Source organism: Aptenodytes forsteri, unplaced genomic scaffold (genome assembly GCF_000699145.1).
Source record: "Aptenodytes forsteri isolate BGI_AS27 unplaced genomic scaffold, ASM69914v1 Scaffold200, whole genome shotgun sequence".
Classification (NCBI taxonomy): Eukaryota; Metazoa; Chordata; class Aves; order Sphenisciformes; family Spheniscidae; genus Aptenodytes; species Aptenodytes forsteri.
The window spans coordinates 541,069-549,906 of NW_008796187.1; the positions used below are offsets into that span (position 1 = coordinate 541,069).

Below are 8,838 nucleotides of genomic sequence, written 5' to 3' on the forward strand. Positions count from 1 at the left end.
GCCCGCGGGGCGGAGGAGCGTTTGTTGGTTGGTCGGCTTGTCGTTCTTTTTTTAAAACGAAGTCCACTTCTCTTAGCGGGGCTCTTCTCGTGGAGGACTTTCCTTTTTGAATCCCGCTTGGTACTGCTTACGGGAGAGACTGGGGAGTTGCTTGCGTTTTGACGGTTTAGACAGCGTTTCCTCGCAAAGCTTTTGCGTGCCTATGTAGAGATTTGCAAGGGTAGTGTTACTGCTGGATCGTAATTTGAGCCATAAACAGGCGCAAATCTGTGTAAAACCGTGAGGAAAGAGTAAAGTAATGGTGTGTGAACCCATCTCTCAAGGGTTGCTGAGTGCGGGAATAGTTAATTGTTATGGGTGGGTTGGTTTTTTCTGAAACGTTCAAGAAATTGTCAAGTTCAAGAAACAAGCCAGTGTTCTTGAGACGAAGCAAAATCTTCCTGCGCGGACACGCCATCCGATTTTGACTGGGCAGTTGTGAGGGAAGGAGGTAACGTTCCTCATCAGTCTTCCCTTTCTTATTTTTTCATGCAGGTAACTCGCCGTTGGGCATCAAGATCGTTGACATACAAGTTGCAGAAGCAGACATGAAAAGAGCTGTATCAGGCTCCCAAGGTGACATACGGGCTTGAAGATTGCTGCCGCTTTGCAGCTCTGTGTGAAGGCAGTGGTTAGCTGCGGCTTTGCATAAGGGAAGTCCTGTCTCTTTTGTCTGTAGGTAGGCCTCTCAGCAATTCGTTTTTTTTCTGACGGTACCTTCATTTGAATTGGCAATACTTCACTATTTTAGCAAGTTAGTGGTGGTTTTTAAAGCCCTAACTGTAGCTGTCGTACAGTCATATTTGATTTTTAATTTAGTCCCCCTACGCATCTCGCCTACCCTCAAAACCTATCCCTTACAAGAACCCTCACCCTACATTTGTGAGAAATACAAAGTCCTCATACCTCCTCCTATCTTGGAAATAAGAAGACAAATAAAACATCCTTGGCCTTTACCTTTTTAGTAATAAAACTTGACTTTCAAACAAAGTTTTTTGACTTTTGGGTTGGTTTTCTGTTTTTTTTTTTTTAACTTGTCGCATTTTTTAATAATTATGTTTGATAATGCTGCTTAGGCTCTGCCTGTGGAGGTTAGGAAAAAGACTGTGCGCAGTGCCTTAAATGTCTTTTAAAAACGTCATGTGTGGTCATGACATGCATCTGTTAGCTCTTGCATAGATTTAAAAAAATGGGTCCTGTGCTTCCAGATCAAATTTTTCCTTGTAACGTTACAATGTGAGTGTTAAGAATGCCCACAGCTGTTTTGTTTCTGCAGTAAACATTGTGCAACAAGTCAATGTTCCAACTTTGCTTCAGACAGAAAATGTGTTTTTTTTTAACGTCGCATTTTTTAATAATTATGTTTGATAATGCTGCTTAGGCTCTGCCTGTGGAGGTTAGGAAAAAGACTGTGCGCAGTGCCTTAAATGTCTTTTAAAAACGTCATGTGTGGTCATGACATGCATCTGTTAGCTCTTGCATAGATTTAAAAAAATGGGTCCTGTGCTTCCAGATCAAATTTTTCCTTGTAACGTTACAATGTGAGTGTTAAGAATGCCCACAGCTGTTTTGTTTCTGCAGTAAACATTGTGCAACAAGTCAATGTTCCAACTTTGCTTCAGACAGAAAATGTGTTAGTTTCCGTAGTAGTTCACTTAGGTGGGAGCATAGCTAGAATCAAAAGAAAGGTCAAATCCTAAACACAGTATGTCGAAAAAAGTGTTAATCTGTTAAAAGGGAAAAAAAAAATCATTATTTTAATTTCAATATTTATAATAGTAATATTCTGCTGTTCTAAGAAAGAATGTGTTTCTGCTGTAAGAGTGTATTCTGTTGTGGCAAAAATTTCAAGAGGGTGAGTAATGAGGTTGTACGGCAGTTGTACCTGAGGTGGATTTATCCACTTTCTAATTATCAAATATTCTAAAAAAATCCGTCTTTAATTGTATTTGCTGGCATAGTGACACCTGTACTTGTTAACAAGAAAAAGCTACATCAGTCAGGTATCTTGATTCATTGTTCTAATTAGAGAAAAGCGTAAGTATTTTGATCACAACTCCACCTCCTCCACCCTCCTCAAACGGGGAGATACTTACTCTTTTTAGCGTGTAAACCACCAGTTCATCTCAGAAAACATAAGGCTTATGCAAAACTTTGGAGTATTTAAAGTGGAAATAAATCCTAAAGACAACCTTTATGAAAAAAACCCACAAAATTAAAGCATAATACACCAGATGAACCTTCTTAGGGTTAAGTGGTCTGTGTTACAAATCTTACTGTGCACATTTCAAGACAGTCAGGTTACCTGACATGCTGATGACCTCAATTTGCTTTGCTCTGCTCTGGCTTATCAGTGATAATCAGTGTAATGTTAGCTTACTTGATGCTTCAAAGCTACATTCAAACAGAGGAAAATCTTCCCAATATAGACAAATGTTTAGGTTTATTCAGCATGACTAAGTCTTCTTACTAACAGAATTAAATGGGATGAAAGTCCAAGCAGAACTTTTAATTCATGGTGGGCCATAGTTTTCTAGATGCACAAGTAAATGAAAATGCTGATCTAAGTTTTATTCGACCTGTCTTAAATATTTGTCTCAAACATCTCAGCAGTAGTATTTGGGTGGGTTTTTTTTAAGAAGGAGGGAAAAGTTGAGATTGAGAATTGTGCAATTGATTTTTTTTTTATTTGCTACTTTTTTTTAAATTATTTATTTTAAGCCTGTTTCAAATGATGAGGACTTTATTTTAATAACTTTTGAGTTGTGGGAAGCATACTGTGGTGGAGGTACAGTAACCATGAAAACCAGTAGTTAACTATATGCCTATGAACCTGATGTCTGCTTATTGAGAAGGGTGATCTTGGGTTACTGAGATGTAATCATGCAAGTAGACTTGAATCCTGCAAAGTCTGAAGAACACAGTTAACTTCATGTACGTTTTTTAATTAATTTAACCTGCTATCTGAGCACATACCAAAGCAGATGAATAAATCTTTGCCGAGTTCTAAATTTTATGGTGTTACATGGTACATACACATGCTGGATGTCTAGGTTTTTGAACAACTGTAAATTAGCTGTCTATAGGTAGCCCTTCTTACCCCAAAGAAGTCTATTTTCTCTGGCTTTGTAATAATATGTTAAAATAACTTTGTTTTTATTGTTCTTGCCTGTGAGATAAGGTGCAAATACTCAGGTGCGTATCCATGGGGTTATTAAGTATGCAACACAATGTTTTACATACACAGTCCTCATAACTTTTTTTTAACCTTTATATGTTTGTTTGAGTTTTCTTTACCTTGAAGCTATAACCTTTTCCGCATCACTGAAAGTTACATGCTAAGTTCTTTTCCTGGAGAGTAAAAGCTCCAGAAGATGCTTAAGTGTTTTCTTAGGTAATACACTCGACTCAAAAATTGCAGTTTCCTATTTCACTACTTCATATTGTGCTCGAAACATGGATTCACTTACATATTTTTATACCATTGATAGGAGCATCATGCGCTATGTGTTTCACACAGAAATGACTGACTTTATTTTTCTTGTTCTGCAGGCGCCTCGGCAAAGAGGATAAACAGATTATAATCCATTTTGGTTTTAATATTGAAAAAGAATCTAAAGACTTGAATAAATCCAGTAATTTAAAAGCTTTTACAATGATTTACATGAGTAGCTGTTAAACCCACTACTAGTAACAAATTACTCAGAATGACTTAGAGTTAAATGTAATTTAATTCAGGTATCAGCTGAGATTCACAACAGTTGCTATAGTGGAGCCTGTAAGCCCTCAGAAAATGAAACCCCTCCTAGTGCTGAATGTCACCAAATGAGCTTTTCACCCTAAGAATATGAATTAAATGAATTTTACTGTTTCAGTTCATGTTTTTATGGTTGCAAAAGGGAAAATGAGCACATGTCTTAAGGCAATGAAATAATACCATAAACCTGCTGATCTAAGTCATGTTTTATTGATTACATAAGTCAAAAGGGAGTATATCCCCTTTAATGAATCATACGGATCTTCTTACAGCCAAGCAAGTAGGGGGGGAGAGCCATCCATTTTCTGGATTTTGATATTTGCCACCAATTACAAGGAGTTAGTTACAAAGGCAAGAAAGAGGATGTGTTATGCTTCAAGAGAACAAAGTGAAGAAGATACATGCTGGTAATCTATAAATTTAGATGAGGCACTATAAAAAGGTTCTTAAGCAGCAATGAGGGGTGAAATTCTACAAAAGCCAAGCAAGCACACGAGGGAATAAGGGATCTAAGATATTTTTAGATGTCAATTGCTGTATTTATTGATGGGATTGTACAACAGAATGAACGGTTTCTGAAGCTGGGAAATAAAGGTTTACTGCCGTGCTTCAGGACCTTTTTTTGTTTCCATTAAAGTCAGTGAGAATCATTTTCTCTCCTCTATGGCTTGTGAATTAGCTTTTTAACATCATTTTTGGTCTTCCAGTAAAGTACTGGCTGCACACAGGCAAAGTGTTCAGGTGATTAAGCAGTGCCATTGTAATTGAAATCCTGAAGTGCTTAACGGGTGGGTCCTGCTTAGCCTTAAACTATCAAAGATTAGGGCAGAAGGGATTGCATTCCCAGATAAGATCTGAAGTGTTGTATCTTGTTTTGCTTTTCCTGTGTGATACGGGCTTCCTCTGTAGGATCATTTGCAACTTATTTCTTTATCTAACTTTCCATTATTGCAGGAGCCTAAAATACTGGTTATGCTTTTGGTTTTCTTTCTTGTTTGCATGTGAATTTTATGGCTATGTTTTTTTCATTTTACTACAGTTTGATTGTTACAGATTATAGGAAAAATTTTGTATTTGTAGTGTCATGTGGAATACACATTCTGTCAATCTTCCTGAGCAAGATATCTATCACTTGGTTGCTGGCAATAAGGGTGGAACTGAATGTAGTCACCCTTTCAGTGGTCCCTTTCAGTCTCGTGTTCCTAAGCTCAACCTCTTCAAAGGCTGCAGTAATTATATCTTCAGATGGAAAAGAGAGAGGAGGAATTGTGATTCTCTGGGTCACAAGGTCTCTGAGCCACTGATCTGTAATGCTCCAGATTCAGATTTTATATGTGTATTCCCCACTCAGCATGCAACAAGCTGGAGAGTTGAATCTCCGGAGCTCAGACATTCTGCCTGCTTTATGGGTGCATGCACTTACAGTTTTGTATCTACCCAGAAGAGTCAAGCAGAGATAAATGAGCTCGCTGACACTCAGCCCAGAATGTCTACATGATCAGGGTAAACATGCTGTCAGCCTAAGTAGTGCAGGGAGACTGTTGGAGGGCAGCTGTTGTACAGTACCACAACCTTTTGGGTTTTTGCAGTGCTTCTAGCAGTCTTGGGTGTCTAGATCTATCTAGCCAGAGAAGCCATAACATTGTACTGGAACATACGACGTTGCAACTCTGATCATGAAGCAGAAATGGTGGGAAAGGAAGAGGAGAGGGGGCAGTGCCAAGCAGAGTTAGCCAGCTGCTTCTTTAGTCCCTATTGCAGCTGAGTTATATTAGCTATATAGGCTGTTCTTGACTAGGGGAGTTAGGACTCTTCCTTGGCTGCAGGAGTTAGTGTACCTCCCAACCAAGTCATAATTCCCTTTTGGGAATTCCTCTCTTCCCTCCTGAAGCTACTGCCCTCTCTTCCTCCCTACGTGTGCAAACACGCACTTGTAGTATACAGTTGCGGACAGACAATATCAAATATGCTTAGTGAGCACTAGTCTGTAGGGCACTGACTAATTTTTGGGTGAGGAAATAGTCCCTTCCTTAGGTTGTCCACCTACTTTAAGCATATGTTTACATGCCTTGAGGAATTAGGTTCAGTGTGTTGTAACAAAATATATGAGAAAATAACGTAGCCTTATTTCTTATTTTATACTTTGAACTAAAATGTCCTTAGCAGAAGATCAGTAACAGATACTTGTTTTCATAAAACATTTGTAAAACAAGAAACACCACTCTTAAATTCTGATACAGTAGATATTAGGGATACCTACAAGGAAGCATTGTAGTCCCAGTGCTGTCAAGCCAGTGAGAATCTGATTTTTTTTTAATTATTTTTTTCTCTGAAGCCAGCTAGCTCCACCTACTAAGTGCATCTTAAACATTTATTTCATCTTGGGTTCTGTAAGATGAATGATCGCTCACAGTGACACTGCAGAATTGAAAGATTCTTAGATTTCCATTTCATGTGCTTACATATAGGTAAGAGCAGAAGAGATGTTCAAGATCTTGATGAATTCTTTGCATTGAGACAGAATTGTATATGCTTAAAATGTCTGTCCAGACGTTATGCCTAAAATTTTCTAAACCTTTCAGTGAATCTTTTGCTCTGCTAGGATATCCCATGTTCTTCCTCTACTATATTTTTTTTTTTTTTTTTTTTTAAATAAATTTTATTCTTTTAATCTTTCCTCATAATTTATGCTTTCTGAAGCTTTTAGCATTTTGATTGCTCTTCAGGATTCTAGTTTTTCTGTGGGTTTGTAGCTGTGGGTTTTATAAGTGACAAATAGACAGGCCATCTTCTACTAGTAGACTGCCTTCTTAGTCCCAGATACAGAATTCCTTTGAATTAATATAAGAATTACCATTTTTTGCCATAGTTTTATTTTGTTCAGTAATGAATGATTGTATTTCTTACAAATATTTTTTACTACCGCTGCTTAGTCAGGTTGTTCCCCATTTTGTACCAAGCCAAAAGCTGAAAACTTTCGTTGCCACTTGTCCAATTTAAAATTTTCTTTATGGATCACTTCTAGCTGTATCCTCATTAATTAAGAATAGTCAGTATTATACTTCACTGAAAGAGATCAGTGGCAACACATCTAGCCCATGAAGAGCTTAATACTTCTTCATACAGTTTGAAAGATTTTTCTGCATTTTTAAGTATGAAAAATAGTCGATTACCTTGCAAGCCTGATGAGGCAGCTATCTGCAAGAAGCTGTGTTACAGAATGAATTGTTGTATCACTGTTTCAAAAATGTTGCATGTGTCATTTAAACCAGTGGCTGCTACAAGCAATAGGGAATGAGTATTATATTAATGACCACGTTTGACAACCTGGCTCTGTAATCTTTTTTTCACTGACTTTTCTTTTTTTAGGCCAACAATTATGCTCTCATCTGGAAAAATAAGACTAATGCAATTTTCCAAAAGCTATTAACAAGACTTCTAATATTAAGATGGCTGTATATCCTAATTAAGTAGGATGTGCCATCCAGAGACTAGCCACCTTGTGTTGTGGTCATGAAATGACGTAGGGTTAGGCTGTATTCTTGAGTTGCAGAGCTCAGAGGAAAGCCTACGTGCTTCAGGAAGCATAGAGCTTCACTCAGTAGATGGCACTCTTGTCACTAAATCTCTACCAGCGTCTTCCGGGCTGGTGTCTGCACTAAAGCTTTTTAAAGTTGGTAGAAATATAGTAAACCCTTGCCCACCTTTTCAATTTTTAAATATATTTAGCTGGGTTATTGTTGCTTCTTGAAGGACCTACAGAGGGTGGGGACCTGCAAGTTCATCTGCTTTTTCCAACTTCATGACATCCAGCAAATATAATAAAATGCATTATGTAGTAGATCCAATGAAATGTATTTTTCCTGTCTGTTCAAGCCCATCTTTCCTTAAAGATCCTGTTCTGTGTGTGACTTGAGGTAGTTTAGACAAGTAGTATTTGAGAGTCAGAAACTATGGCTATAGCGACTACAAAACCAGGATCTTTATTCTTACGTGGCATATGTTCATCAAGCTAAATTCCTATATGTAAGTTTTAATGAAAGTTAAGCACAGCCATGAAGAAAAAATACCAAAATCATTAGACCATGTCACTGAGTTCCATACATAAAAGCCATTATGACTTCCTCAGAACTGGACAAAGTCCTCTGCAATCCACAGATTTCACAAGTTCATATAATGATTCTCCTACATCCTTCAGGATAACTACATGGCTACAGAATTTTTAGGGTGAAACTTGTCACTGGTGTTTTTGGACTAAGCTGGAGAATGAATGAAGTTTAAACATATTTTTTCACTGAAGATTTGTAGCAGAATAAATATCCTCTAGCATCCAATAATCCAATTTGTATGTAGAAAGTCCCTAGGAACAGCAGAGATGTATCTTTTAATTCTGGATATGTGTGACACTCAAAAATATCTTCTGAAATTAGCTAAGTTCCTTGGGTCTTACTATGATAAATTAACAGATATTCTTTGTTCCATTTTTAACTCTGTTATTGGTGTATTCCATTTGAATCCCTGTTAAATGCAAGTTTGTATTAGCAGATTTATGTGGAAGCATAAGCATTTAGATGTGCACCAACATTCAGCCAGTCTAAGACAGCAGTGTTCTTTATCATGTTTTGTTTTTACAAAGATGTATGTACTGTACCTGGTAGATGAACAATTAGTGGTGTGATTAAGTTCGATTCTAAACTTTTAAAGCTTTGGCAGAGATGTTTTGATGAACTGAAACAAAAGGTCTGCCTCACTGCAGCTCTGCCCTTCCACTAGATTCCAATAAATCCAGTCATGCATCCTTCTATCTCCTTTTCTCCCAAACACTACTTAAAAAATAATTTCCTTTACCAATTTGATGAGTTGAACTCTGTTATACATATGAATGTTCATATATAAATAAGTAGATACTGTCTCCCACTTGGTGACCAGAAGACCAAAGTGTCTTAAAAAACAATGTTTCTAATGATTCATGAAAGAAAAAATGAAGTTAGACTCTCTGTTCATATCCATCTGGGGGGGGGGGGGGGACCCAAACCAAAAAA

General features: G+C 37.5%; 1 protein-coding gene across 1 annotated transcript in view; it reads left to right on the top strand.

Moving 5' to 3' along the window:
* The first annotated feature begins 537 nt into the window (after positions 1-537).
* Positions 538-8,838, top strand: part of STS (steroid sulfatase (microsomal), isozyme S) — a 126,626-nt gene continuing 118,325 nt past the window's right edge. The window contains exon 1 of the mRNA XM_009287828.2: positions 538-615. The gene's annotated coding sequence lies outside the window, so the exon portion shown is untranslated. The remainder of the gene's footprint in view (positions 616-8,838) is intronic.